The sequence below is a fragment of the Choloepus didactylus genome, chromosome 4 (assembly GCF_015220235.1).
Source record: "Choloepus didactylus isolate mChoDid1 chromosome 4, mChoDid1.pri, whole genome shotgun sequence".
NCBI lineage: Eukaryota > Metazoa > Chordata > Mammalia > Pilosa > Megalonychidae > Choloepus > Choloepus didactylus.
This window is the reverse complement of record NC_051310.1, coordinates 49348730-49374897: the sequence shown is the minus strand read 5'-3', so window position 1 is coordinate 49374897 and position 26168 is coordinate 49348730. Positions and strand designations below refer to the sequence as shown.

The window sequence follows — 26168 nt, the reverse complement described above, 5'->3', positions numbered from 1 at the left end:
CTTAGACTTGAGGACAATCAACTGTCACTAAATGTTAGCTCTATCTTGTTTTCCGAAGAGAGAGAAATGATTCTGTTTTAGTTTCCTGGCTGCTAAATAAAATACCATTCAATGGGTTGGCTTAAATAATGGGATTTTATTGGCTCACAGTTTTGAGTCCAGGAGAACTCCAAAATCAAGATGTCTTCAGGTGATGCTTTCTCCCAGAAGACTGTGGTGTTTTGGGACTGGCTGCCGGTGATCCGTTTTCCTTGGCTTTTCTGTCACACTGCAATGCACATGGCAGCCTCTCCTGGCTTCTCTTTTCTCTTCCAGGTTCTATTGACTTCCACCTTCTGGCTGCTCCCTTTATCTTTCTCTCTGCAGCATTCTGTATAAGGCCTTCAATAACAGAATTAAGACACATACTGATTTAGTCAGGCAACATCTTAACTGAAGTGACATCCAAAGGCCCTATTTACAAGGGTTCACACCCACAGGAATGGACTGAATTTGATAACATGTTTTTCTGGGGTACATAGCTCCAAGCCACCATAGATTCACTAAACATTTTTGTATTAAAGAGGATTATATAAAAGGGAATTCAACTAAGTGTCTCATAAATGAGATGAATCTTCTCAATTTGGACAGGGGCCTCTGCCAAACCTTCTTTATTCAACTATATATATTATTTATTAAATTGAAAATCTACAACACACCAAGATAAATATTACAAGTTGAGGTTATAAAGATGAAAACAATGTATTTCCTTCTTTTATGGAATTTGTTCTGTAGTGAAAAATATTGAGAAGTGCACAGCTTTGAGCTTCAGTTTCCTCAGCTATAAAATGGGAGGATAATAGTAGCAACCTCATAGGATTGCTATGAGGATTAAATGAGTTAATACTGCAAAGTGGTTAGAACACTGCTTGGTACACAGTAAGTGCTATAAAAGTGTTACAGTAAAATAAATAAATAGATGAAAGGATACCAAGTGCACCAAGGACATAGTGTGGGCATGTGGATATTAATATGGGTATAAATAAAACACTCCTGAAACCTGGAGCTGAGAATATTTGGAAGGGAAAAAGGTGTGAACAGCTTCCCAAAGGAGTTGACACTTCATCTCAGTCTTGAATGATGAGTAGAAGTTCAGTATACAGAAAAAGAAGTAAGAGCATTTCCAGAAATAGGAACAACGCAAGCTATCTCATGACCCAAAGAGCCTGGTCTAGAACATTCTGCTCAGACGCCTTCCCTAACCACCAGCTCCCCTCGCTGGACCAGTTGAGATCAGTCTCCCCTTCACAGTACTTGGTACGTGCCTCTCTCTCAGCATTGTCTCACCATTTTGTAACTGTCTTTCCTCATAAAATCATTCAACAATATTTATTGAATACAAACTTTATGTCAAGCCCTGTGCTGAGTACGGTCTGTCCCTCAGGAACTCCTAGAAAAATGAGGAGCTCTCTCTGGCAGCAGTGGGAACCCATAGCTCAATGCCTGGCCCATTATAGGAGTTCAAACAACAATGGTTGAAAGAATTTACACACACATGCACATACACACAAATGAGGTAATCCTTATTCCCTGGCCTTTGATACCTGTGGTAGGTTGAATTACGTACCCTGATTTAGGCATGGTCTTACTTTTAATTTGCATTCCTGTGAGTGTGAACCCATATACATAGAACCTCTTGAAGATGTTATTTTAGTTAAGATATGGACCAACTGAATGAGGGTGGGCCTTCATCAGGATAACTGGAGTCCTTTAGAAGCAGAAGAAATTCAGACCTAGTCAGAGAAAGCCACAGGGAGGAGCCGGAAACCAGAAGTCAAAAGAACCTGGAGGAGTGCGGTCGGGGTTACTGCTTCTAGGGGGAGTGGCGGCCGGTAGCCGAGCCCTCAGCTCTCGGGGCTGCTTAAAGGGTACCGGCGGCGGGGGCTCTTTCCCGGAGGCGAGGGCGAGGCGGAGGACGTGGCCGGGTCCTCGGCGAGAGGCGTGCAAGGTGTGGAGGGCGGCGATAAGGACAAGACACTCTTCATCCAGTAGGAGTATGCGCCAAAGAGGCTTTATTCAGGGGTGATCACAGGTTATATAGGCTGGTAAGAAGGGCAGGGCTGGAAAGGGGGTGAAGTAGCCTAAAATGGCAATATTGAAGGGAGAGGGGCTAGGATTAGTTCTGAGAGGACGCAGGAGCCGTTGCAGCGGGCGGGGGTTGTTCTGGCCACGGTGCATGCGCGCTGGCGGTGGCAGGAGTGGCCTTGGCACCAGGGAGTGAGTGGGTAAGATAAGGAAGTGGGGAAAGGGCAGTTGGGAGAAAGGCGGTTTCCTCCGGCAAGCCTCCCCTGCCAGTGGCATTTTGGGTGAGGAAAAGGGAGCTGCCTTGACCTCGCTCCCCAGGCTCGGGGGGGCTGCAGAGGGCACTCACGCCCGTACCTACTACCCTCCCCAGGGGGTGATATCAGGTCCCCTGGCCCAGGCCTGGTAAGCCGAGGTACAAGCTCAGTCCCCGCAATTCCCCTTTCTTTTCTAATTAGAGGAAGAGGCTTTACCGGAGAGGCCCGCTAAGGGTGAGGGAAGGGGGAGGTCAGGGAAGGGAAAAAGGGGTTGACGGTGGCTCGGTGAGGCTGGAGCTCAGTGTAGGTGCGGTGCCCGGGCGTTTGACAATGGCTTCGCTGCAGCGGGCTGGGCGAAGGTGAGGGGTTTAAAGTTCAGGGGTTCAGAGAAGCTGGAACTCGAGGCGAGAGCGATGTTCAGGTGATTGGGAAGGGCCTCGCGGTTGGCGAGTCGACCGGTGGCGTTGAGGTCGCGGAGGGTTGGCTGTCATCTTGGAGTGGGGGGCGTCAGAGGTGGCGAGTCGCTGATACTGGATTTGCACGAACGAGGAAAAAATGGCATCTGTTTGTTTTCTTACAAGCTGGACAATTTTGCGTATGAGGCAGGGTCCTAAGATGAGAGCTAGAATAATTATTAATAGGGGGCCAAGAAAAGGAAGGATGTATGGGAGGATGGGAGTGAAAAAACTGGACCAATAACTGGTGGCTTCACGATCTCTTTTACGCTTTTCTAGTCCTTCTCGGACCCTTTTCAGGCTGTCCTCGACGAGACCTGTGGAATTGGCATATACACAGCACTCTTCTCCTAGGGCGGCGCAGAGGCCTCCTTCTTTGAGGAGGAGAAGGTCAAGACCTCGGCGGTTTTGGAGCACGACCTCAGAGAGGGAATTGACAGAATTTTTTAGATGGTAAATAGCGTTTTGTAAGTGACGAATGTCCTCGTCAACAGCCGCCCTGAGGTGAGTTAGGGCGGAGTTTTGACTGGCTAGTGCAGCGATTCCGGTGCCAGCGCCGGCAAGACCTAGGAGGGAGGCAATTGTAAGGACGGTGATGGGCTCTCGCTTTTGCAGAAGGGCAGGAGCTGCAGTTCTTTCCAGACGGAGGAAGAAGTCTTCTTCGCTGTGGTATAAGACCCTAGGGATAAGGACAATTAGGAGGCAAGTTTCTTTATATTCACTGATGATATTTGTGCTGAGACAGGGGGTAAGTCCTGTAGAGGAGCAGAGCCATTGGGAGGAGTTATGAGGAATGAGAAATTTTGCCGAGCTGCTGGGAAATGAGTAGCTGGCACAGGCAGTGAGGTCGGGAGAGTTACTGGAGCGAGGGCGGACGCACTTTCCCGTATAGGAGACTGAATGAAAGGTCAGGGGGACGGCAGAGGTATTCCAACTGCATTCCGAGGGGCTGTCTTCTGTGCTTTCTGAAAAGGAGAGGTTGGAGGCAACGGGCTCGTACAGTGAGGAAGAGGTGGAGAGGCAGAGCCAGCAGGAGGAGGTAAAATTGGGGTTGGAGGAGTTTACTGAGGCAAAGGCGGCTTGGATGAGGCTGAGGAGGGGAGAGGAGTAACGAGAGGGGGGCAGAAAAGGTTGGGGTGGTGGGGTTGGCGATGCGCTGTTTGTAGCTGAGGTGCGGTTTCCGGATGCGCTGCTTGTACTTGAGGTGCGGCTGGAAGGCTGTGGAAAAGGGGGTTAATGACTTTATTGGGACTTATGCCAGAGGGTGTTTTTAAAGCAGTATTTTGGCCTGGTTGGTTTGCAGCCTCTTTTTTAATAGAATAAGTGATCCTCGGTCGGTTCCTTTTTCATAGATTCTGAAGCCTCAAGTTTGACCGAGTAACCAGGAGGGATTAGTGGGGAGCTGCACTGTAAGATTAAGATGTGTGCAGGATCCCTCACTTTCTTGGCCGAGCCAGTTAACTGTAGGGAGTTTGCACCCTGTAGGGGCCCACTTTAGGGTAAGGTAATGATTAGGAACAGGAGGCTTCCAATTAGTGGCTAATGTTTCACACCCCCAGTATGCACAGTAGTACTCGTTGGGGGAATTACAGTACGATTTTCCAGGATTTGAGGATGGGCACATGTAATATTGGGCCTGGGGATCACTTACCTTTTGAGCGCAGGTTTCTTCGACTCTGGAGACAAAGGTGGCGAAAGGCTTACTCGGCTCCTGGAAGAGCTTGGTGAATTTATTAGGCCGACAGGCAGAGCAGTTGGCAAACGCGCGTAAGGCGATGCCTCTGAGGACAGTCCAGAAGGCAGCAGGGGCATTAATATAAGCAGACGCATTTAGAAACGCTCCAGTGCCTAAATAGGCTTCGGGGGGATGATAGACTCCAATGGCTGCATCTTGCTCACTTTGCTTAGCTGCTTCCGCCTGGAAGTGAGCACGCCAGTCAACAAACTGACCGGGGTTAAAAATTGAACGGGCAAGCGAGGCCCAGTCTTGGGGGATGCAATAGTCCATGCCGAGATCCTGCAGTATTTGGGAAGCGTATGGGCTACCTAACCCGTCCTCCTTGACGGCCCTGCGAAGCTGCTTGATAGTATCTAAGTCAATGGGATACCAGTCATGCGGCCTCTGTGGGGTGGGGGCAAGGTTAAGAGGAAAACAGCGAAAAGCACGAGAGAAAGGAGGACGCGCTTGCAGAGGGCTTGGCGCGGGAGTGGAGGTAGGGGGAGCGTTGCCCCAAGGATTGCCTTGAGGTGTAGAAGGCAGCCAGGGGTTGTTAGTCGGCAGGGTGGGAGGAGCGGCGGCAGCTGCCGGTAGCGGCTCCGAGGGGGAGCTCGCCGGAGGGAGAGGCGGGAGTGGGAGGCCCCAAGCGTCGCAAGATGGCGGCGCGGTAGGCGTGGCTAAGACACAAGATGGTGGATCAGCCCCGCCCTGTGAAAGGGCGGGGCCCAAGGCATAAGATGGCGGACTAGCTCCGCCCTGTGGAAGGGCGGGGTAAAGCGTATGCGGTTTCCGGCCCAGCTTAGGGCTGATGTCATCGCCGGAGCATTTCCTCCCCTCGATGGAAGAAGAAGGAGGAAGTTCGCCATCTTGGCGTGGCGCAGTGTTATTTTGCTTTTTGGGAGTCACCTCGAGCGCGTTGTTAATCTGCTCGACTAAGGACTCTGTGTCCGAGTCATGATTTGAATTAGTATCGCTATCTGAGTCTGTTGGCTGGGTTGATAGTGCCTCCTTGGATTTAACGGGGCCTCGATCAGGGGGGAGGGAGCCTTGAAGGTAGGAGCGGATGGTTATCAAGGTGGGGAGCAAGCCGGGAGGGAAACGCTTGCTCTCATGTTCCATGGCGTTGGTGACTCGATCAATAAGACGATCATAAATAACAGGGTCCCAAAGATGGCAAGTGGTGAGCCATGGGTTAAAGGGCAGCAGGAGATCCCAGTATATCTGCAGCTGCCGGACAGACACTTTACAGCGATGCGTGTCTAGGAGACCCGCTAGAGCACGAACTTGAGGTGCCTGACATGTAGATATACGATTACCCATAGCTGAGGGGAGAGGAGGGGGAGTTGTTCCCGAGCCGGACCGGCCCGGCTGGCGGGGAGGAGGAGGAGGAGTTGTTTACCGAGCAGAGAGAATGAGATAAACTGTGGCCGCAAGGCCGAAGGAGACGGCGAGAGCGGAAAGCGGTGCCCTTTGGCAACGGGAGCAGTCAGGGGGGGGCGGTTGCAAAGAGGCACACGGTGCCAAATGAGGAAAGAAAGATACAAAGAACTACAGCAAAGTAATGGAGGGGAAGAGGGAGAGCGTTAGGAGGAACGGGGGTCATAGAAGTGCGCATACAAGAGGACGAAGAGAGCGTGGGGGAAGGGAGGAGTTCCTACTGGATGAAGAGAGCGTGGGGGAAGGGAGGAGCGGCTTCGGAGCAAGGAACCTCCCACGGCTCCGGAAGCGGCGAAGGAGAGGCGGCCCTTACCTTGCAGGCGAGGAAACGGGAAGCTGGAGAGGCGTCCGGGCGAGCGGGCGACCTGCCAAACTGTCGTGTGGAGACGTTCCTCACACGGGGCACCAGTTGCGGTCGGGGTTACTGCTTCTAGGGGAAGTGGCGGCCGGTAGCCGAGCCCTCAGCTCTCGGGGCTGCTTAAAGGGTACCGGCGGCGGGGGCTCTTTCCCGGAGGCGAGGGCGAGGCGGAGGACGTGGCCGGGTCCTCGGCGAGAGGCGTGCAAGGTGTGGAGGGCGGCGATAAGGACAAGACACTCTTCATCCAGTAGGAGTATGCGCCAAAGAGGCTTTATTCAGGGGTGATCACAGGTTATATAGGCTGGTAAGAAGGGCAGGGCTGGAAAGGGGGTGAAGTAGCCTAAAATGGCAATATTGAAGGGAGAGGGGCTAGGATTAGTTCTGAGAGGACGCAGGAGCCGTTGCAGCGGGCGGGGGTTGTTCTGGCCACGGTGCATGCGCGCTGGCGGTGGCAGGAGTGGCCTTGGCACCAGGGAGTGAGTGGGTAAGATAAGGAAGTGGGGAAAGGGCAGTTGGGAGAAAGGCGGTTTCCTCCGGCAAGCCTCCCCTGCCAGTGGCATTTTGGGTGAGGAAAAGGGAGCTGCCTTGACCTCGCTCCCCAGGCTCGGGGGGGCTGCAGAGGGCACTCACGCCCGTACCTACTACCCTCCCCAGGGGGTGATATCAGGTCCCCTGGCCCAGGCCTGGTAAGCCGAGGTACAAGCTCAGTCCCCGCAGAGGAGAAAGGAAAGGACATGGCCATGTGATGTGAGGCAGGGATACAAGCCAAGGAACCCCAAGGATGGCAGGCAGCCAACACCACAATGCTATAGAACTTGGGGAGAAACCATTGCCTTGCTGATGCCTTGATTTTGAACTTATTCTACCCTCAAAACCCTGGGCCATTAAATTCCTGTTTTTTAAGCAAACCCATTGTGTGGTACTTATTATAGCAGCCTGGAAAACTGAGACAATACTTTTCTTTAACAGTGAGAAAGTCAGGGAAAGGGAGTTTATTTTCAAAAGAATTACTGAACCAAAGGATATTTCTCATGCTCATAGTTTCTGTGATGTCTCTTTAATATATACAAGCCTGCACAAACTTGATTTTTATAAGGAATGTGGATTAACTCAAAGGAGAAATAACCATTGAATATTTTTGATATCAGTTTAGGGGGTTTTCTTTAATGATCCATCAGTTTGTTTAGCTGAACAATTACATGTAACTATCTGATGGAGCTTGTTTGTAGCTTTTGAAGTCTTCATACATTTTATCTTTCCTCTGTCTGTAACATCATTGGATTAATGATCTGTATTTTGAATTTAAGACACTCTATGAAGTGAGATGCAGGGTCAGGGTAGATACAAGCAGGATCACAAACTGTTCAGAAATTTTCAAACCTAGATATCCTGTATTAGTGGAAAAAATAGCCTGGCAACTTATTAAAAACAACTCAAAATTTCTTTTTTTGCCCTGTGTTGTAAATATGACTTTATTCATGACTAAGATACAGCAGAAAACTCAGGTCTTTCATTTACGATCAAAAAGAAAGCACCCAGAGGATCTTGTGTTTTGGAAAGTCATTTTTAATCTTTAGTTACAGGTCGCACTTTTACATAAATCCTATCGTTAATATCACATAATATGATTCTTTTAAGGAAAAATTTATAAAGACAATGTCTTTCCGTGACCTTGGGGCCAAAATTCTGTATTCTATTAGATCACCAACACAGAGACTTTCCATCCAGGATTCTCTGAGAATGGTCTATTTCCCTTCTTTTTCCTCTTCCTCCTTTTCTTTCTCTCCCTTCTTTCCTCTCTTTCTCCCTCTTTCTTTACTTCCTTCCATACCTCTTACCTGCTTTGTTGAGGAGTCTCAAATTATTGGGGCATAAACATGAAATAATATTTTCTCAACAAGTAATACAAATTATATCTTGTTGACCTTTAACAACATCAAAATCTGATTCTTTAACTTTTTGGTCACATATGCTTGTCAAAAAGGTAATATTTCAAAAACTTTTGGTCTAATTATGTTTATTTAAAAAATTAAATTTTGTATTTAATTCCAAGCCCCTCTTCCCCATTGAAGAGTAGCTTTGTGGATGGTATCTCCTGTGATCACACTCCCCCACCCTCCAACCCCTCACCCATCCAACCAACCCTTTAGGGTTGGGGCTGGCTGGAGAGAGCATGGTGAGGTTTCTGCCCCTCCTTGGTGGTCACAACCAGCCACTACTCAAGCTCTTGTCTTGGTGTGGACAGTTGGGGCCAGCTTCCCTGGGCACTGATGGTGCCCTCTGAGGTTGCCTGGCATCATCTTTCTGTTCCCTAGCAGCACCATCACACAGAATTCCCCTGAGGTACTCGCCTCATAATGTCACTCTCATCTGCTCTCCTTGGCCTTCATATCTGCGGCAGGAGTGACCTGGGACCTCAGGAAGCAGGACCTCATGGGAGAGATCTGGGCCAACTTTTAGCCTGGTATCTCACCTTACCATCTCTCCCCAGTGTCCTTTCCCCAACTGGTAATACACCTGGTGGTTCAAAAATTATCCAACCATGAAAGGAAATGTTAGTCTCCCCATCTAACAGCCTCCCAAACTTTGCATTATCATTCTTGGGATCTCCCTTGGTTTGGTCTATAGTATCATGTCATAGAAAGGTGAGAGGAGAAGATTGTCTTCATGAAAACTAAACTCCAAAGACAAGCTTGCTCCCTGCAGTTGTCCACCCACATACTAGAGTGGTGAAATGTTGGGGTGGTGGTGTCATGCAGGTTCTGCTTAACCAGTACCTTTCATCAAGCCCTGATGGGAGGTGGCTGCCCTGACAGCTCACAATTCTCTGTTCCTAGAATGTGATGTGCTCAGAATGTATTTTGGGAAAACTGGGAAAACCCACTCCTACCCAGCAGGATTCTGATAGAGTCATTCATCAAATATTCATTAGAGCATGCAATGACTGCAGACAACTGCTTCCTTGGTGGTCTATGCAGCCTATTGCTTGTCTGGGTTGCTCTGAGGGACCTTGGAGACAACACTTCCTATTAATGTTCATGTTTGAGCTCCTGCTGTCAGCAGTATAGGCTCCAGATAGGTATGTGAGGTGCTTTTGGAAAGCCCCAGGGTATGGTATCCAGCATCTATACTGGCCAACTCATCATGTCCATCTGCCCCTGACCTTCAAAATAAGGAACATGTGATTGAGGCACTATGCAGGGCCAAGTTCAAGTTCCCTGGTTGCCAGAATATCCATATCTCCAAGAAGTAGGGCATTGCCAAGTATAATACTTATGAATTTGAAGACATGGTAGCTGAGAAATGCCTCATCCTGGATAGTTGTGAAATACATCCTCAGTTGTGGTCCTCTGGACAAGTGGTGGGCCCTGCAGTCATGAAATTGCCAGTACTGCCCTCACCTGACTTGTGCCCATCAATAAACTACTTCCTGGCTGTCTGACACACACACACACACACACACACACACACACACACACACACACACACACTAGGCCAAGCACTGCTAGATACTGGAGATAGAGCACTAATTCCATTTCCAGTTCACAATTTAGGAAGGAGACACAAGTAAACAGGTAATTACAATAGAGTATGATAGAGATGTGCTGAATACAACAGAGGAGAGGTATCAAGGTGCAGGGGGTGGGGGCTAAGAAGAGGGTTCAGGGAAGGTTCCAGAGGTGGGGATGATGTGGCAACCAAGGCTTGAAGCATGTTGGCTTGGTAGACACGGTAAATAGGGCATTTCTGGTACAGGAAATGGTGCTTGCAAAGTCACAGAAGCTTGAAAATGTGCCCTATTCAAGGATATGGAACGGATTTGCTACAGTCAAGGAATACAGTTCCTGAGAGGAAGTGGCAAGGATGACATGGCAGAGAGACAGGTCAGAGCATGTTCACAAAGGACCGTAGTTACTATGCAAAGTTACAAAGAACCATTGAAGAATTCATTGGTGACAAGGGTGCGGGAGTGGGTGACATGTCACATGATCACATGTGTATTTTCTAAGGTTCTCTGACAGAGAGAAGGAAGAAGGGGTGGGCTGGTGTGTGTAGGGAGTGGATGGTGAAAAACACTAGAGGCATAAAGACCAATAAGAATTATTTCAATAATTTGCAAAGGATGTTGTAAGGATGTGAGCTAAGGCTGTAATGGTGGGGAATAAGAGAGAGAAATGGACATGAGACATTTTGATCCTTTTCAGATAGAATTGATGGGACTTAGTGACTGAATGTGGAGAGGAGGGAGAAAAGGGGGTCTATGAGGACTCTCAGTTTTCTGGCTTTTCTAATGAATGATGAGATATTATTTATGGGGAGAGGACATAGAGGTGTAGAAACGGGTTTGAGAGGAAAGAGGATTTTAGTTTTGCATGTGTTGAGTTTGAAATACCTATGAGATATGCAAGTAGATAAGTTAATAGGCATTTGAATAGACTGACTGAAGCAAATGAGAGAGAACAGGGCTGAAAACATGGTACTAGGAGGGAGCAGCTCTTAGATACCTATTAATGCTTTAACACGAGATGAGATTGCCCAGGGACAAGTGCAGAAGAATGAGAATCAGGCACTGGATTTCATGGATATATTGATATGAACTTTTAAACATCTATAAATCATGATAAATACATTGATAAATAAGGAAAAAAAGTCTTTTGTTAGGCTACTTCCTTTGAGTTTTGGTCCAGAATGTATGGTGCAGGATGGCAAGTGACATTTCAAGGTCCCTTTCCACATGATGAGTCTATGAGGTTTGAATGAACAAGGGGAGGTATTTTTAAGTGAAACTCAATTTTACAATTACAACTGCAGGACAGCAGAGAAATCAGACCTTGAGCTGAGATAGCATTTTTCCCCTCCCCTCCAATTTAGCTTTCAGTGAATTTGGAAATCATATCTTTCTTTTTCTGGGTCAAGGACTTGAGAAGGAAAGGCTAAGTGAGCTCAGTCCAAAACAGCATGTTCAGGTGTTTGCATTAATCCCCTTAAACCACTCACCCGAAGAAAACAGAGGTAAGAAAAGACGATATAAATACATTTCTTGTTAACAGATGTTTGTTTGTTTGTTTGTTTTTTCTTATTTACTGTAAACTTGGCTACTACAATCATTGTGAAACTAAAACGTGCCTCTTTGGTAAAGGGATAACTGGTATTATGTACTTTTGTTGTTCATGGTGATTAGCCGTCTCCTCCCACCCCACACACCAGAATTTAAGTTCTTTGTGAAAACTATTGAATATTCTCCATGATCACACAGTAACATTGTCTGGGGTGGCATCCTGTGTTCATGGAACAATGGTGGCAAATCTTAAAGGAAAGACACTACCGAGGGAAAAACCAGGGCCCAGAGTTCTGGACTCCATGAGAAATACTGAGCAGGTGACATCTCAGGATTTCGGTTTCTTTTTGGTTATTCACAATCTTGTTACCGTACTGTAAGTAGAACAATCCTTGAAGAGTATAGAAGCCAGGTGATAGCAGAGCTATTTGATTAATAAATAATAATCTCATGTTTAGTTTTGTAAGAAAAATATTATGATTCTAACAGATAAAACAGCATAGGATGTAAATGAATCATTTTCAGAAAAAAAAACAAATAAAAATATAGAAAAATTCTTTCTATGGAATTAAGGATTACTGGATTCTATGGATTATGGTATGCCAGTAATCCCAGATCTAAAAATTTAATAGAATTTGAGTGCATTTAAAATCACATTCAATTAGCAAATAAATAAATAAATGAGTGATAAAACTCAGTGCTTGTAAGTAGGTGATGAAATTGCTTTACCATTTTACTCTAGAGGCAATGTAAATTAGCATAATGGTTTTGTAAGTAACAAAATAATATGTACTTCAAGAGCCATAAAAATGTTCATACTATTTGACTCAGCAATCCCACTTCTCTGAAATTTATTTTAAAGAAATAATCTAAAAGAAAAAAAGAATCCATAGTCTTGCACTTTTCATTGTAGTGTGATCTACAGGAAGAATCAGAAGGAAGCAAATATGCCAAAAGAGGCTTTAACAAATTATGGAACTTGACTTGATATAATGCTAAAAAATGATTAAAATTGATAATCATTAAGACTATGTGGAAAGAGAGAAACTGGTTGACAGACACTTCAGGAAGGGGAAAATAAAAAGAAATATAAAGAACTTATTGTGATTCCAACCACAAAGAAAAATGTTTTATTGTCTCTGTTTCTCTTTGGCTAGAATGTGAACTCCTCACAGCAAGCCACACTGTCTTAGTCATTATTATTTCTCCAGAGCTCAGTAAATGTTTGTTGAATTGAATCTGATATGTGCAAATCCAGTATGTACAAATGGAATGGGTGGGATATTTGAATGAACCTTTAACTTTAAAATTCCCTTAATGCTACTTTCACACTATATTTGCCATCATTTAAGACACAAATATATAAGGTACATCTCAATTTTACAAGGGCAGATAATTTTTTTTAAAGTAGTTGTTATGACACACAGTTGTAAAGATATATTTTTGGGGAAACTTAGTAGTGGGGATATTGAGTGTTTTGCTTTTAGTCTATTCTAGTTCTGGCCTTAAGTGCTTGTTTTCTATCCAAAATAATAGCTCAAGTGATGCTAGGTTGTCTTTGGATTCCTCCATCCTTCCCTTTCTTCTACCATCCTTCCCTCCATTTCTTCTTCCTCCCCCTTTTCCCTTCCCTCCCCTTCCCTTCCCTTCCCATGTCTGTTCTTTCCTTGCCCGTTATTTTTACTTTCTTATTCCCTTCCCCTTTTCTTACTCTTTCTCTTTGTTGTGTATACAAAGGGAAAATACATCTTATATGCTGGCAAACAACATACATTAAAAATAATTATTAAAAAATAATAATCTGTATGTTTTCTACCTCCAGAGTGTACGTGGAGATGGTCTTCTGCCTGTGGACATAGAGGATCTTCCTCCCAGACCCTGAGCCTTCAGGGACCTTCTAGAACTGGTAAAAGAACACAGACTCTGAAGTTAGATATTTGTTGCTGAAATAAATCAGGCAAGTATCCCTAAAAAGCTTCTTAATCTCTGAGTCTTACTAATTTTACAAACAGCATTAACACCACATTATAGAGTTGTTTGGAGGAGTCAAAGGGTGATTCTTGGGAAAAACCTAGCACTGTACTCAGGTACGTAATAGGCACCGATGATGGTTTCCTTCACATCTTCTTTCTTGCATAAACCATTGTGGGTCTTGGAGCACAAGACCTTCTAAAGCAGCCCATGCCCTGCCCTTCTTTTCACTTTGGATTTCAGAGAAAGATTCCAAGGAACAGCTCTGCAGAGGATCCCTGCCAAACCCATGCTAACAATATCTTGTCACACACTACTACCTACACGGATTAATAGTTTCTTCCCATGTGCTCTAAACGTTTTTGGCAATGATTACAAAAGCCCACACATAGGAAAAATAAAACATACAGTTCACATGTGCTTAGTGAATATGCTATTGAACATTCATTTAATTATTTTACTCTTTTACTCACATATTTAGTGAGTCTGTCTACAAACATCTTTCAAGTAGTCAGTATGTGCAAGGCACCATCCTTTGGAGATGTGAATGACACACAGTCCTTGCTCTTGGGAGCTCGGAGTTAAGAGAGAAGGAATGGAGGTGGAAGAGAGTGAGAGAGACTTATAAAAAATCAATTCTGAAACAATGCAGTTGTGCAAGAGGGAGATAAGCACGAGATATTATACCAAATTTAAGTAATGTCCGTGTTATTCTAATATTAGAAATGCAGTTGGAAATTTTCCTATGAAAAGTAAGGCTAAGAGATAAGGGTTAAGTTTGGGGAACTGCAGTTCGGCCACCTCTTAACCCACATCATAAAATAGACCTAAACTAGACGACCAGATTGCTCATTATAAGGACAAATGTCTGAAGTTTAGATAATCTGAAAATTGGGCTAATCTCCATGCCTAGTAAATAAACTAAACTTCTATACTTACAATTCAGTAATATAAGTTCATTTTAAGTTTACAGATTATACAATTTTAAATTCAGGATCTCATAATCTTGAGACCATACATCAAACACTAAGGTATAAGAATATTATGAAAAAAGTGCTAAGGGGGTCAGGAGATGTAGAAAAGCAGCAGTGTGGAGGGCAGTAATAATCAAGTCACTATTGTATCTTACTTCCCTTAATTAAGCCAAATTGCATGGGCTGCTTAGATTCTATGGCTTTAGGTGGTTGGGATATTGAGGGAATCTGGTCAGGAAGATGAGGTAGTGAGCGTCCTCTAAGAAAGACTCAGAGAATATGAACTACAGTGGGTTGGTTCCTGTAGGATCAAAAGGAAGAGTACAGGAGTAACCAGGGGTGAGTCTGCTGTTGGTATTTGCAAGGGAACAAGGAGTGGGTGTCTTACGCAGCCACTGTCTGCACTGGCTTCTAGGAAGATGATGGGCAGGGTAAGGATTCAATTCTGAGTGAGTTTTTAAGAGCTCTGTTTTATCATGTCATTGAAAAGAGCCTACCAATCATATTCCTCTGTGACCTGGAGAACTCCCAGGAATTGTGAATATCCCTCGGAGCAGTAGTTATTTGCAAACACCACAATTATCAGTAAGTCATTGTTATCTACAAAGCCAGCTGTAGTTTGCTTCAGCTGAAAACCTCCGTAAGCTTACCTTTTGACTCTTTCAGCCAGAGAAGCCTAGGTTTGCTCTTTTATTGTTCATGAGAAGTCCCAGGTAGGGAAATCAGTTTCTATTTTAAGGCAAGATCTGGACACAGGCAGACATGTAAGAGGGCATAAGGAGAGTACAGGAGTGAGGAGGGCGTTGGTCCTGGCTTGCTATACAATTTGCTTTCTGTGGCTGTCGAGTTTTATTCCTAGGGGATGGTACAAACAACTGCTATCGGTTTATTCATGATGCTCTGAAATGGACTGGATGTTTGCAAAATATTTTGAGCACCTTGGAAAAGTGGCATTATTTGTGTGCAAAATATTACCAAATGCGCTGTTTGCCAAATAATTCAGAGAAAGGTTCAGCTGACTTTCTTTGGTTTGCTGATTTAGAGGCTTTTTCTTCAAAGTAGAAATGTAGTTCTGGGCACAGTTACAAATTTTCAGCACATTTTTGGCAATAGTGCTTTATATCAGCTATTCAGCTACTTGGCATTTTTGTTATTAATTATTTTTTCCTAATGCAAAGCGTTATTTGTTAAATGTACTTCCTGCTAGTAAAATATAGTTACTTTGAATAATGTATCCGCTAGTGGAGGTAAAAGGGAAATAGCTTTGTTGATATCTAAGTATAATGGGGAAAAAAGCTGACGTTATATTTTGTGATAAATATCAGGTGAATAAAATACAGAAAGCAAATGAGAATAAGGGTTTTATCTTTTAACTCTGAAAATGTCACGTGCCCCTTTTTTTAAACTTGTATCTGGTGAAATCTTGTTAGTCCCTTAATAGCATTAATACACATCTAATATTCTGTAGCATAAACTTGAGGGCATAGCATCCTCTCCCTCCCTCCCTTTCTCTATCCCTCTATTCTCCCCCTTCCATTCTTTCCTCAAATATTTTAAAATGCCAGTTATGTGCCAGATCTTCTATATTAGTCAGTATCATTCACACAATGCTCATCTATTTTTTATGAACATCTATTTTTTAATATAGGGAAACTCAGATGTTATAGTTTAATCACTTGACTGGGGTCAACACTTATTAAACATTTACTGTTATCATTCTGATACATTGTAAAGAAATAAGAATTTTTAGATACTGATCTTAAGGAGATTTATAACCTGAGTGTAGAGACATGAAAATGTATAACCATCCACAAAGAAATCCAGTATTGGGTAGATAAGTATAGCAGAAGCAATATGAGATATGAGACTTGTTGACAGTCCCCTTCTAATGATTCTTCAAAGGATAGAAGTGTCTGATTTCTTATTTCAGATTTCAGATGGTAGTTTTTGCTTATTTTTTTTGAGATCAAATAATTTATTTTAATCACTGTTTTTTTTGCTGCTACACTCACACACTTTTTTGTGTACTTCCTTCATTAAATGCCTCTCCATAAAATTCGAAATTTAACACCTCAAATAATTTAATCAAACAACTCCCACCTACAAACAGACAGTCCTGTGTATGCCACAATGCACGCTAGCTAAATCAGCGGTGTCTCTGTCCTCTAGGTGTTCACATTTCTTTCATACTTGACCACTAATAATGTAAGTTTTCAGGCCCCATCAAGAAATGTTCAGGATACGGAAATCTAATCCTTTCCACCTTGACATCTTATGATGTGTGCACTTAAAAATATATATTAAGAATCTACTAGAAGACAGGGCTTTGTTGGATTTTTGTGGAGAATAATAAAAGTCTTTGATTTCAAAGAGCTTTGGACTAAGAGAACCAAGATATATACATTTTAGAGGCCAAATCATTCAGAAAAAAAAAATTGTGCAGCTTTGAGACAAGAAATGTCACAAGGCAGGGTGGTATGTTTGTCAAAAGAGTCATTCAGAGAGTAGAGAGACTATAAGAGCTCAGAGCTGAGCTAGAAATGGCACTGTGAACTGTCAGGGGGAGGGAGCATTCTTCTGATCCTCAGGGAATAACCATTGTAGGAATAGGTAGAAAGGAGTGGAGAAGCCTTCCAGGTAGATTGAAAGGTGAGAGCCAAATGGAGCACGGCTAATACATTAGCACAGCTGGGTGAAACTGTTGCTGTGTGGAGGTGGGGAGAGAAACATTTGAAATGCCAGGTTAGGGCCAGGTTGAGCAGGGTCTTGAATACTTAGGCAGGGAGTACTCTCTTTATTCCGTCAATGGTAGACAATCCTTGTAATGATTATGAGTAGGTGAGTGACTGGCCACAAAGTGCAAGATTTTGATAACAAAGTATTTCTTACTAAGAGCAAACTTAAAATAGCAGCCACCTTTTCAGCTTTGCATCTTTGAGGTTCAAAAGACACCAGTATCGTGCATTTTCCAGAATATAGCTATCATTAAGTACCACATGGTTCTCGTTGTTTGTGTCTTGGTATAGTTCATGTGTTACTATGCCCTTCGGCAGTACAGCTAGGGAGAGGGACAGGACCAAAGATTCTGGTTTCTTCCACCACTTCTAAACCAGTCTAAAGTCTGTGCAAGAAGTTCTTTGGCTCCAAGAAGATGTAGCTACCCACAGGCTCCCCCACCCCATGATTTAGGGAAAAGACCATGACTTGTCACTCTCTAATACTGAAGCTAATAAGAACCAACATAGATAAGAGAATCTATGTGCCCAGGATTTGATCTACCTAAGGATGATTTATGAGTTTGTCAATTCATTAATTTATTCATTCATTCATGTAGAGGCCAATTATTTATGCTGTGTTCTAGGCCCTGTAAGTATGTTACGACTCGGATTTTTCCTGCTAAGGGACTTAAGGTGCAGCACTCAAAAATAATTATTTAAAATAATAACTACTAAATATTGACTTTATCAGAAATTTTAATATGCACATCCTAATGAAGTAGAAGAGTGACAGAAGATTAGAGCGGCTTATGAGAAATCTTGAAAGAGGACTGCTGGAGAACAGTATTTTCTCAGTGTGTTTCCAGGGGAATGGGTGTCCTGACTGGCTCTCAGTGTGCATTAGTCTTCTTCATCTTTGAATCCTTATTAATGTAGCCCTGGTATAAAGTAGAGGCACACTGGATGTCTGTTGAATAAACTACTAACAGAAATAAGTGAATTAGGCTACGAAGGTTGAAAATGCTTGCTTAGGAGGCTCTCTACATGTGTGAGCACTGTGAGTAATGCACAAAAAGTCCCAAGTCAAGGTTCTGACTGAGGGATAGAAACGTTGCCATAGTAATTGGATGCTCGTGAGCCTTTGCTTCCCTTTAGACAAAAAGCTGAAACAGGTAATGCACATGTTTCTAAAATGATGAAATACATATATAGCTAAGTACACTTCCAAATAAAAGGCCATTTAATCACAATGCCTTCAACCACCTTCCCACATCCCCCTCTTGTCCCTCGGAAGTAACAGTTGGGACAACAGCAGCTGTGATGACAGCATCTGCAGGTCTGCCAGGAGTCTGGTGCATTTTTGGGGCTGGTGGAGGTGGTGATACCTCCACCACGGCCGTGAATACCACTAATTTTGGGAGAGCCAGTGCCTCCAGAGACGGACACGCCTCAAGACCTACCTTTGAATAGGAAGGCAGGTTGAGTCAGGAGTGCATTCTTTTCTGAAGATCCTTCCTGACTTGAATTTGAGGTGGAACGTGAGATCAGTAATTAATCCTGAACTTTAGGAAAAAAATTTCTGAATTAGTGCTTTGGGGGACTGGACTAACAGGAAGCATACAGAAACAAGTGCACATATTTATTGACAACATCTATATAGGACTAAAATGCCCCAGAAGGGAGGGGCAGCTCCTCTACACAACTTAGCTGAGATTAGAGATGATGGAGGTAGCTTTTAAACATTTTATCTCCACTAGGTAGCTCTATGAAGACATTCAGCACAGAAATAACATGTCTGAATCCTGAGAGAAGGAATGGGCTTCATCTCCTTTACTGCTAGTTTTGTATTTCTGCTCTTCTTTTTCACATTCCATGGTCTTTTCAGTTTAAAGGCCTTATATAGGTATGGTGGGCATCCTATCCATTTACACCCCCTAGAATAATTACAAAATGATGACACACCAACTAATTTGACGATGGTAAATCATTAGTTTAGATACCCGACTTAAAGTCCTAGCAGAGAGAAACTTCTTTTAGCCTCTTTATTTATCTACTCAAAAATACTATTCACCTCTTGTCCACTTGCTCAAATGCATTCTCCTGAGTCAGTTATCTCTTCACTATTATTGTTGGGGAATGTGGGCTGCATTCTGCCAGATTCTGGACCATAAAATGGAGATGTTCTTCTTATTTTTTTAAAAAAATATTTTTGTCCTAGAAGGAATAATTTTAGCATTGATGATGCTCATAGGGTAAATTTACCCCCTCTAATGACCTGGTCCCCTACATTTTATCACAGAGCGATTCTGTAAAGTCTAATTTATAGTGAAGGAGACATATTCCTCAATAAGATACTTAATTTTTCCCAGAGGACTCAGAGATTTTTGTGTCTGCTAAAATGTCTATTGCTCTCAAAAGCAGTTAGGCATGGTCCATATGATAGTAATTAAGTGTGAGTGTTGGTTTTAAAATCTGGCTTTGCCACTGATGAGCCATCTGAACTTGGACAAATTCTTTACAGTCTCTGAGCCCCAGTTTTCTCATTATTAAAATGAATCATAGTATCTATATTATAAAATTTTTAAGACTAAATGAAATGCTTAGAAGAGTGCCTTGTGCAGAGTAAGCTCTCAATACTTATTAACTCGTAATGTTATGAATTTTGGCTATATATAGAGAAAAAGAGTATAGGGAAGCCAAGTTTCACATTTGTCTCCCTCTGGCTCACATTAATCTCTTTTGCTCTTTTTGCTATCCCCTAGATGCAGTATGAGATGGCCACGTGACACATTTCTGGCTAATATGAAATGGGTCAAAGAACTGGGGGAAATTTCCATTGTTTTTCCTTGCTGGAGAACATGACACTTGATTATTATAGCATCAAGAACTTAACCTTGTATTACAAAGTGACACCAAAGGTCCACTTTGTTTCAGCTACCCCCTTGCCTTAGCAATTCTCTAGACTCCAGCTAAGAGTGCCAGGAAGAAAGGATCCAAAGGGAGGCTCTTGACCTTGAACTTACCTGTTAAGAGAGATAAACCCATTTAGTTGTCTTTCATTCATTTCTCTAACTTGGCAGAATTTGGTAAGGAACAGAGAAGAGGAAAGTATGTATGCTCTGAGTTGAGTTGCTTAAGCAGAAATGCTCCAAAGATAAAATGAATCTGAATTCATTTTAATGTCTCATAATTAGTTATGTACAATTTGTCTTGCTCACAATTTATGATGAACAAAGAGGGAAACCATGAAAACCACATTGTTTCCAGATATTGAGTCTTATTTACTACCATTCTTTTTCTCAAAATAAAAAGAGCTATTACTCATTTTCAATTCACCCAGAACTATAAATATACAGGCCATAAATAAAATCTCATTATTATTTTATAGAGAACCAGGGAATGTTTTCTTCTTACATAGCATCCCACTTAAATCCTCATAAGTATTTCTTGCAAGCTGACCTTCTTTCACAAGTCACATAAAACTCTTAGCTATGAAATGGGGCAGCTAAATGACTTTAATTTGTCATTAGTACCACAGTGCCTAATCTATGAAGTATATTGTCAAACAAATGATTACAGGCCCAGAGGAAACTGGCCCAACTCTTTAAACAAAAAGCAAAAAACAAAAAACAGAATTTTAATTAAATGCAAGTATATAGTGTTTCTTTAGGCTGTTGAAAATTGTTGTCATTAGATATGTCAGATATTGGTAACTTTAGGCAGAAATAAAAATGTTAGTTACCATAGGTGGATAGGTGGCATAAACAATTCAAAGTATATTTTTCGCTAAAACTGTTTTGCACAAATCTCTCCTAAATCAAACAGAGGTGGCCTTACCCTGTATTCCCCATAAGTAATGGCTAAGTATACTTATTCTTCCATGTGTTTAATGATCTACCAAGTGTTATTTCCTGAGGTTATTTACTTGTGATTTATCCTTATTTGTACTATATATTTTTTCACCAAATATTAAAATACATCATTCAAATAATGTGTCAAGACATTGAGCTGTGACACTTGGTTATTGAACTTCTGTTTTCTAGAATGCTACTAATGATAGAAAGTGGCAACTCATTCTGTTTGTGGACAGCAGGGTATCTTCATCTTTTTCATTCAGGTGATTCAGTTTTCAATGTAAAAACTTAATGGAGAGGACACCAGATTTATTTCAACAACTCTAGGGATACACTCCTTTTGAATTCTAGGTTGTAAAATCCTTTATTTGAATATGTATAATAAGATAATTGAAGCAATATACTCTAATTTAATTTTAACTCAGTATTCAGTATTTTATATTCCTGAAATTCATAACATGATATTTTAAAAAAATCAATGAATTTGATTACATCTTATATCCTCTTTTCATTCTCTCTAGAGTTGTCATGGCAACAGGGAAACCAGGGTGCTTTGGGGAGTTGTGATTTCATATGTCTGCTGCAGTTATTCCTCTGTGTGATCCAGAGAGAGAAAAAAATGTGATGGTAGCTTTATTCAGAAACTTGAATTTCATAGGCATTATGCTAGGATAGCAGTCAAAGAGAACTCAGATTCTGTAAAATGTCCAGCCTTTCCTCTTTACCTAGTAAGTTGGATTCAGATAGCCCTGGTTTGCTTTTTCTTGTTTACGTTCCAGTTAAGAGACTACAGAATTATTTTTGATATATACAGCATCAAGTTAGGGTTATTTACTGGGTCTTGAAACAAACAGGATGGATAAGAGGTTAGCTTTGATTACAAATCCTTCCTCTCCTGGTGATATGGGTGGTTCACTGTGTTAGTTGTTGGGGCCCCTGAGTCTGCCAGGCAGTGATGCACCGTCCAGTTATATGATATGACAGTTCTCCCACTCTGCAGGCAAATCCCAGTAATCCTGCTTTTCTTGCTTCTTTACTTGATTCTTCCTCCCTGCCTCCCTTTTGTTCTTCTTTTTCCTGTAGATACTTCATCTTGCATACTCATGCACCTTCAGGCTGCTTCCACTCTGCTAAGTAGGCTTACTTGGCTTCCTCTTTCCCAACCTCCACTCCCCCCACCCCACCCACACAGGTAACCAAGCCTATAGGTCTTCTTAATGCTAGGTGTCTGTTCAGAGCAGAAACAGTTTTTATAGGATTTGGTAAAGAGCCTAAATATATGCAGTAGAAATGGATGCAAAAGCTGGAGGAAGAGGGGAATAGGAAAAATTAAACCCTATAGGAATGAGGAGAAATCATATAGTAGTTTTTAGTCATTATGAAGTATAGAATTGGCAGCACTCTGAACCTATCACACCTAGATTTCCAAGGGGCAAGAAAGCACAAACAACTGGGTTGCAAATATTTAAGATAGGAAAAAGCAAATATTAAAACACATTTTAAGCAAAGATGTTCCAGGGATGCAAGAGTTAAGCTTATGAATGTGCCTTTCCAATATTTATATTACTTTACAAATATGCTCTATTCCAAATTTGCCTTATTCAGCTCAAAACTAAAATAGCTATGTACATTGATTCCCTGGGAATATTTTCTTCAACACATGCTAGTTTGGAGTTGTTTCTATCATCATTCTAGCCATTGATTGGAAGAATTGTCTTCTTGTTTTCATGTTTAAATAAACTATGTTAACTAATGAAGAAGCCTTAAGTGTTTAATAGAATGTATTCTATATGCCTACTGTCTAAGTTGTCTAGGGCTTCCATAATAAAGTACCAGAAACGAGGTGACTTAAAACAGCAGAAAAATTATCTTACAGTTCTGGAGGCTAGAAGTCCCAGTCAAGGTATCAGCAGGGCCTTGCTTCCTCTGAAGTCTGTAGGGTTTTGGCAATGACTTGCTGACAACCCATGGAATTCTCTGGCTTGTGGCATAACTCAGCCTCTGCCTCTGTTGCATGGCCATCTTCTCTCTCCTTCTGTGTCCAGTTTCCTCTACTTATAATGCAGTAATCATGTTGGATTAGAGCCCACCCTAATCCAGTTTGGCCTCATCTTAACTAATAACATCTTCAAAGATCCTATTTCCAAGTAGCATCACAATCAAAAGACCGGGGCTTAGCATTTGAATATGTCTTTTTGGGGACACAATTCAATTCAAAACATCTCCCTACAGTGGCGTCCATGAAAGGATATAATGCCACAGTAGATTTAGATAGTATTTAGGTAATGCATACTGAAAACAAAACAACAAAAAATTCAGATAATGTGAGAAATTTAGGATGATTAAAAGGCTTGAATTAATGTTAAAATCAACTCCATGTTGACACAATTGAGCCTGAGCTTCATACCCACTGAAAAGGTCAGCTTTTCCAGTTGACACTTGTAAAGTCATTATCACTAGGCACTATTAAAAGAAATAAGGCAAACTTCAAAATATAAGTACTTCATTCAAGTACAGTGTGCTTGGGTTTGCTGGAATTTGTCAGCCTAGGCTTGCTGGAATGGAGACCTTAATTCCATACTCTCGGTTCACGTGAAATGGGTGAGGAATCACCAGAAGATTTAAGAGTGTTTGTCCACAGTAACCTGCTCATCAAGACAGAGCCTAGAATAGAATCAAAAGGGCATGTGTTTGATGAAGGCATTATTGGAATAACTCTCCTCTTTACATTTGTGGGCCTTAAAATGTGGGCAGGAAGACAAAGTCTCCCTCTTTCCTTTTCTTGCTGTTCTACATAGCAAAGCCAGAGGCTATGTAAAGTACTGGACAGGTACAAACTATAGTTTATAATATAGTTTCAATACAGTTATTATTACACACATTAATGTCTCCATTTAAATATCTAGTAAACATTTCACAATTAACTGGTCTACAACTGAACCCCAAAACTTGTGCCTCCTGATGTCTTTCCCATTTCAGTTGATGCCAATGCCATCCATGCTCAGTTGTTCAGACCAGAAGCCCTGAATCACCTCTGACTCCTCTCAATCTTTCCCAGTCTACATCCAGTCAGTCAGGAAATCGCTTTAGTTCTAACTTCAGGATACATCCAGAATGAAACCGTTTCTTACTACCTCTGCTGCTGTGACTATCCAGGTTGGAACCACAGTTATTTCTTGTCTGAAATATGGCAGTCTTCCTTCTCTAACCTCTTCCTTTATAGTCCATTTCAAACAAAATGTCCACAGCAATATTTTTCCTTTAATTTTTAATTTTGACATAATTCCAGACATGCAGAAAAGCTGCAAGAATAGTACAAAGGATTCCCTTAAATCCCTCACCCAAATACCCAAAATGTCAACATTTTACCTCATTTATTATTATTTTTTATTAGATATTACCACATCCTCTTCTACAAGCATTGTGCCATTTGGCATTTTATCCAGCAATGTAAGACAGGTTCTGTTTCCCCATAGCCTTGCAAGCAGTGTGTTGTTATTTTTCTGATTTTTAATAATCTGCTTGGTGAGAAATGGTATCCTTGTATGATCTGAATTTGGATTTCTATGACTGTGAATAAGGTTGAATATCTTTGCATAGATTTAAGGATATTTAAAATCATTTTTTAATTGCCTGTTTTTATCTTTCATCCACTTTTTCTATCAGGTTTTTGGTCTTTTTTCCTGGATTTTTAAGAGTTCCGTATATATTGATGTTAATAGCTCTTTATCTGTAAAGATCTAAAGCTAGATCTCACTTAGCAGCTTTTCTTTTACAGTATTTTCCAGTTTGTATTAACCTGTCTAGGTCCATTAAAAAACTTGTTTGCCTTTTTATTGGGATTGCATTAAATTTTTGAATTAACTTTGGGAGACCTGATATCTTTATGATGTTGTGCTATCCTATGCAAGAACTAGAAATGTCTTTCCAATTGTTGAAATCTAATTGTATGTCTCAGGAGGGCTTTAAGGTTTTCTTTTTATAAGTTTTATACATTTCTTGTTATATTGTTCCTAAGTATCTTATTTGTTGATTATTATGTATGGAGGTTTTAAATTTTGTTGAAGAATTTTTCTGTATCTAAGGAGATATTTAAATTTTTTCCTCTTTAGATATATTACTATGATAATATTACAATAATGTATTTCCTAAAATTGAGCCAACTTTACTTTTCAGAAATAAATTCTGCTTGGTCATGGGGTATCATTTTCATATTATTGTGTTAGACTCTGTTTGCTAATAGCTTACATTACAGCTTTTGTTTGTACCGTCTTTACCAAGCTTAATTACCAATGTTAATGTGGTAGATTGAATTATGTACCCCAATTTAGGTATGTTCTTATTCCTAGTCTGATTTCTTGTGGGTGTGGGTACAGTGTAAATAGGATTTTTTGAAGATGCTATTTTAGTTAAGGTGAAGGAAGGCAGGCCTTAATCCGGACTACAGGAGCCCTTTAGAAGCAGGAGAAAGCCTCGGGGAGGAGCTAAAAACCAGAAGTCAACCCGAACCAGAAGAGGAAGGAGAGGACTTGGCCTTGTGATGCTAAGGAGGCGTACAAGCCTACCAACTCCAGGAATCGCCAGTAGCCAATGCCAGAATGCTACAGACTTGGGGGAGACAGCATTACCTTGTTGATGTCTTGATTTTGGACATCGCCTGGCCTCAAAACTGTGAGCGAATAAATAGTTGCTGTTTAAAAAACCCGTTGTGTGGTATTTGTGACAGCAATCTGAAAAATTAAGATAGCCATTCTTGTAACATAAAAGGAATTAGAAAGTTTTTCTCTATTTTCAATGTACTGGAAGAAATTCTGAAACATTGGTACAATCTGGTCATTATTTATTTGGTAGAAGTTCTGTGTGAACCCATTGAGGTTTAGTGCTTTCTTTATGCAGTAATTCCTTGTTTGCTTTCTTCTATGGAAAGTTGTCTGTTTAAGCTTTTACCACTAATGGAACAATTTTGCTAACTGTGTTTCCCTAAGAAATTATTTTTCAGCTCTGCAAAATAGACTTCTATGATTTTTAAAAAAAGTCTTGTTTCAATGATTATTTTACCTTGTCATTTTTTACTTTGTACGTTTCTGCTTGCTCCCTTGTTTTCCTTAATTAACTAGTGATTTGTGTATTTTGTTTTTTTAAATGAAAAATTTTGATTTATTAATTCAGTCTGCTAGTTTTTCTATCACTATATTGATTTTTGTTTTTATCTTATTATGTCCTTTATGGGTTCTTTTAGTTTATGTCATTGCTTTCTTTCTACCTTTTTGAGAGGAGAATTTAATTAAATAATTTTATTTTTTCCTTT

The 26168-nt window shown here is 41.6% G+C and overlaps 1 pseudogene; it reads left to right on the top strand.

Annotated features, from left to right (window-relative positions):
- The first annotated feature begins 9197 nt into the window (after positions 1-9197).
- LOC119533666 lies at positions 9198-9307 on the top strand (annotated as a pseudogene).
- Positions 9308-26168: the final 16861 nt, after the last annotated feature.